This window comes from Carya illinoinensis, chromosome 7 (genome assembly GCF_018687715.1).
Source record: "Carya illinoinensis cultivar Pawnee chromosome 7, C.illinoinensisPawnee_v1, whole genome shotgun sequence".
NCBI classification, from domain to species: domain Eukaryota; kingdom Viridiplantae; phylum Streptophyta; class Magnoliopsida; order Fagales; family Juglandaceae; genus Carya; species Carya illinoinensis.
The window spans coordinates 9,143,677-9,149,676 of NC_056758.1; the positions used below are offsets into that span (position 1 = coordinate 9,143,677).

The following is a 6,000-nucleotide window of genomic DNA, read 5'->3' on the forward strand; positions in this document are numbered from 1 at the left end:
CTCTTCAAATAAAATTTTCATTTAAATGAGAGAAAGTCTATAGATGATAGGTTTCTAAAATTTAGATCTTCATTTTCTTTACATCTGAAATAAAATTTAAATAATGACAATGAAGGCTAAAATCAATAAAAATAAATAAAATTAGACTGAATTTTAAAATTAATAAATGATAAAATATTTTAAATTATGCAAGTCATCACAAACATGGCTTAAGTTCCAATTCTCATCACGGTAGTAACACAAACCCTTCAATTCCTTCTCTTTTCTTCCATTTGCAAAGATGATATCTTCCTGCCGACCCATTATTCTTCTGAAATTCTCTACTAACATCTTCACTCCCTCCAAATGGTTGTCCTTCACCACTAATCACAATCCCCTTCAAAGCTCTTCTTGAATTCCAAAGATATTGCTCTTGGATTTTAGCTAATCCAAAGGCAACACTCAAATTAATTGGATTGAGCATCCTAATGGGTAATCAGACCTCATCCTTGAGACCCCTCAAGAAGCAACTTAACTTATACTTCTCTAAGAGTCCCTTTAATTGATTGGACAAACCTTCAAATTGTGTCTTAGCAACAATAGTGGTAGTCTGTTTCAAATGGGTCAAAACCTCCATGGGATCATCGTATGCAATCAGGCCATACCTAACTTGCAAAGCCTTAACAAATGAGTCTCACCCCATAAGTTGACATGTATCAATAGCAGTTTGATATCAAATAGGGGCTTCCCCCTCCATGTGATAAGAGGTCATTAAAAGCCTTAGGTTTATAGGTGTTTGATAAAAATAAAAATATTGAGTTACTTTAAAAACCCAACCAGCAGGCTAATTACCATCAAAATGGGAAAATTCCAACCTTACTCCTTTGGGTATAAGCCCCCTATCCTCCTGAAGAACCTTATGAGATTCTTGCAAATTCTCCCAATGAAGAGGGACACGATGGTGTTCAATTAAAGTTCTCATCATATCATACATTTGATCTAACCTTTATGTGAGGTCTAAATTGGTTGCTACTGCCCATCCAACTACTTCTACACTACTTAATGCTATCCCTGTTGTGACTTTAATGCTCGTGTTCCTGCTAACATCTTGAGAGGATCGCCTTTTTGATACCACTATTAGGGACCTTCTTCCTTCAAGAACAGAAAGAGAAATAAATAAGAACCAAAAACAAAAAACCAATGGATCCAAGAACGGAAATCTTGGAGGGAAAACTTTGGATTTTATTCGAGGCAAAACTCTTCCTCCACTAGAATTCTTCTAAAAGACATTCGATACCATTTTCTTCTTCATTCAACAATTTATACTATGCTTATACAAAATGCACCATATTACAACTAACGTTCGAATTACATAAAACGCCTCGTTTTATTTATTCACGACACATGCCTAAAATGTCTCTTTCACTTATACAAAACACCCCTTCTCACTTTGTACATAAAATGACTCATTTCAATAACCTACACACATCGTTTTGAACTCACTATCAACCTCCCTTCCAATGTACATAAAAGTCGCATTGAATCATTGATCAACTTGAGGAAAGTGGTCGAATGAGTGGTGGGGGCCTAGGGCAATGTTGAAGATAATTTGATTTGATATTATTCTGATTTAATTTTCATAATTGTCATATCATTTTGATTTGATATTATCTCTAACAGGCAAGATGTTGAGGATAGCGAGAAAGTTGTCTCAATGTGGTTTTGGAGTTGAGTGAAGAGATGATTAAGAAGACGAGAAACCTAATTTCTCCTCTTAGACTTGAACTTCAAAAAATTAAACATTGAGTGTTAAGAGGGATGAAGAAGGAATAATGTGTAGTCTACAAGAGCTTGTGAAGTATGATCCAGAAAAACATGGAGTGTTAATCGTTAAGTTTTTATTTTTTATTTTTATTTATTTTTATTAAATGTGGATTGCCTTTTAGACTTGTAAAGCAAAATAGATCTATAGAGTATGTGTCTGATTTGTAGTCTAGCTTTATATTATCATCCCGAACGAATTTATAAAGAGATTGAATTAAGTTGTACAGTAATGAGAAGATAAAGTTAAATAAGTTGTTGAGTGGTCAAAAATATTGTCTTACTGCTGATACTTGGACATCAATGTAGAATATAAAGTTATTACTGAATCTTTAATTGATTGGGTTTGGTATTGCATAATAAAATCCTTAAGTTTTGTCAAGTTCCTAACCATAAGGAAAAAGCTATTGGGAGGGTGTTAAGCTTGTGATTGAAAGAGTAGAGGATTGATAAAATCTTAACCCTCATTGTTGATAGTGCCTCCTCTAATGACGTGCCATTGATTTAAAAAGGAAAATAATAAATGAAAAGAATTGTACTACCCAATATGGTGAATTTCTACCCCTCGGTGTCTTGCCCATATATTAAACTTAATTGTTACTTACGGCTTGAAAAATGTTTATGGCTTTGTAACAAGAATTAGGAATGCCATCAGATATGTGAAAGTCTTCAATAGTAATCTAACAAAACTTGCCAATTTCAAGACTTGTGCTGCAAGGAAAAAGATTGGTGGGATGATGTCTTGTTTGGATGTTTCTACTAGATGGAATTTGACGTATTTGATGTCAAACACTGCTAATTAAAAAAAAAAAAAACTTGAACACTATTTAGTTCATGAACCCCACTTGTAGTGATTGGGAAAATGTACAAGTTTTTGTAGAATTGCTAAAAAAGAATTTATGATGTTGATTGAATATTTTTGTTCTTTGTATGTGATTATTAATGTTTATTTTTAGAAACTATGCGTAATTGAAGACGTATTAAATTATATATATATCTTTATATATAAAAAGTGTGTATCTAACGGAAATTATTGTTTTAACAGTTTTTAATATTTTTCGTTAACATTTTTTTATTTTCCGTTAACTTCGTTTGTTAAACTCGAAATGTGGTTCTCTTGATCCCATCAAATATGGTGAACTCCCCCACCCACCTCTTTGCTAATCCTCGCATTGCTCTGCGTAAAACCCTTCCACCTATTCTCGTCCATCAGTATCTCAAACATATCCCTCGCCCCACAACTAAACTTCTCCGTCAAAGTTATTGTCTTGAACCCCTTTTTCGCCTCCTCCTTCTCCACCACTGACTCATTTGGCTTTGTTGCAGGTGCAGTCGTTGCCACCGAAGAAGGGGCCGACTGAGCCTTCGACGATACCTTCTCGACCTCCAATTTGTCCTTGGCAGGACCACCTTTAGCCATGCTCTACACGTAGACCTTGACCTTCTCGAGAATCAAGGGTTTTCCTTTCGACAACATGGCATCCTTGAGTCTCTGACCAATAGGGCCCTCGTCCTTTATGGAGACTTTCAATTCGGGGTCCTTGTCGGCGTTCTTGTCGGAAATGTAGGGGATCTCGACGAGACCTTCGGCTTTAAGCAAGGATTTACCGTCGGAGTCCTTGGCCTCGCCCTCCCAGGAGAGCGTGAGGTTGATCTTGTAGTTGGGTATAATCTTACCCTTGGAGATGTTGACGTAGGCCTCACCCTCGAACTTGTCAACCTTCTTGGTCTTGATGAAAAGGTCGCCTTCGCCATCGAAGACGGTGAGATCAGAAAGGAGCTTGAGAAGAGAATTCTATTTCTAATTCTATGATAGAATTGCATTTCTAATTCATTAAAAATATTTAATAATATTTAAAAATAATATTTAAAATTAAATAAAATCTATTTAATAAAAATAATAGTAAATTAAGAAAAATAATATTAAAAAAATAGAAGGGTGATTAGAATGAATGATTCATAAATAATATTTAGATCTGAAAAGACTATACACCCTTTTAACTCAATTTGTTGGCAAATTAAATTAATCATGGCTATAATGCAATTGTCTTTTCCTCCGAACCTGAGGTAATAGGAGCATCTCGTCCTCAATCCTCATTCATGTCATGAGCCACAAAGGCACCTCACACCTCCTTCCATCTCCACTACCCTACAATGATGATAGAGATAAACTGGTTAGGAGAGAGAAATTATGAGATTTATTTTTTGTGAGAGACAAAGGGATTGAGAGGGGTAGAGAGAGATGAGAAAGAAAAAAAAAATTGGCTGGGGGGGGGGGGGGGGAACCTACAGGAAGGGAAGGTTGGGGGAAGAAAAAGAAAAAGAAAATAAGAAAGAATGAGAGAGAAAGGGCTTGAGGAGTGAGACGTCATGAAAAAGATAGTTCGTATCATCGTGATGTATTTGACCTTAAAAAAAGTCATGTTAGTGGGGTGTGGAAAAAATACTAACTAATGTATAATATATCTCTTATTTTTATATAACATATGTATAACACTTGTCTTTTATATAAATTTTGTTATTTTATATAACATAAAGACTATTTACTAGAATTCACATTTTTCTCCTATGCCATAAATTATTAGTTGAAATTAATTTTTTTTATAAAATATATATATATTTCTTTTAAATAATCATTTTATCCAACTAGACAAACGTGCTTTGCACATTGATCTTGTCATAGTGTATATATATATATATAAGTGATGATATCATCACTATTCCATGGGCAAAAATATGAAAAATATGTATGGCAAATATTGAGGTGGTGCGGATAGGTTCAACTTAATAATATTTATTACTTTTGTGCTTAACTCATGATACAAGACAAAGGTTACGAGTTTTTGATTGAAAAAGTGCAAAGGGATAAGTTGGTGGAGAGGATGGAGGCAAAGGTTAAACTCATTTTGAAGACGCGTGATCGAGCAATACAATACATTCATGTGGTTAGTAGGGAGAGCTCTAATGTGGCTCAGGGAATGCTAAGTACTACTTCTACAAACATTAGTAATGAGCCAACGCTACCGCCATGTAGATTTGATCTCATATTAGACAAGTTCCTTGAGGATGAGGATTTTATGAAGTTTAGATCAAACCTAGATAGGTATTTATCTAAGAGGTGTGTAAAAAATCATTCGATTTTGATATTTTCGATTGTGGACAGTTAATACAGTCAATTATCATATCCTTATTGAGGTAGCATGTGGTGTGTTAGCTACCCCATTAAGCCAAAAGCTTGTTTGTTATGAGAATCAAGCATTGACTTTGGTTGATAGAGTTACAAGTGTTTTCAACTTTTTATCTTGTTGTGCATTTATCCTTATATGGGAATGTTATTATATATTTACCATTTTGATCACATGTTTTGTATGTATGCATTTAGAGAAGACGGTTGGCTTGTCATTCATTTGTCAAATAATTTAATAAATGATTCTCTTCATTTTGTTTTGATTACTTAGTATTTAGCAGCCACTGATCAAGGCAACACGGCTACAACAGAATCCTTACACAAACAGAGGCCACGCATAAAAGGACCACTAGACCTATAGAATATTGAGGCAGCCACTATGGCAATACGACTGCAACAGAGGACATGCACAAAAGAACCAACGTGCTTGTAGAAGAAGAATTTTCAGCTAACTAATGAGAGAGCTACACCTGTTTAGCTCTAGAATATTCTCATTTGACAGAATGAGTGAATGTGAGCCGTGATATTACTTTTCATCTCTTTGAGAATTTTGGATAAATTCACCTCAGACATGTAATGCAGTTATGAAATGAATATGAGAAAATCAGACGGAAATACTTGTGTTCTCTGAAACCTTTCAGCGAGCACTTGCAGTGCAACTCTCATTTTCTATCCTTTTAGCTTAGTTTAATATGGTATCAAAGCTTTTTTAGGGCGAACGTCCATCTCTCTTCTACCTTCAATCTATCCATGGCTAACCCCAAGTCTTCTAGTGTGTCAACCCCACAATCATCAACTCCTCCACCCATTTCATTACCACTAAATTAAATACTGAGAATTACCTCTTGTGGAAGGCCTAAATAGTGCCTTTTCTCAAGGGGCATCGTCTCTTTGGTTATGTTGATGGATCAAATCCTCAACCTCCTTCTATGATTGGTGACTTGCCAAAGTCAGAGTACACGAATTGGGTTTTGCAAGATCAACTTATCGTTTCTATCATTAATGCGTCATTA

At 35.0% G+C, this 6,000-nt stretch overlaps 1 pseudogene; it reads right to left on the reverse strand.

Annotated features, from left to right (window-relative positions):
- Positions 1-2,895: 2,895 nt before the first annotated feature.
- LOC122316145 lies at positions 2,896-5,796 on the reverse strand (annotated as a pseudogene).
- Positions 5,797-6,000: the final 204 nt, after the last annotated feature.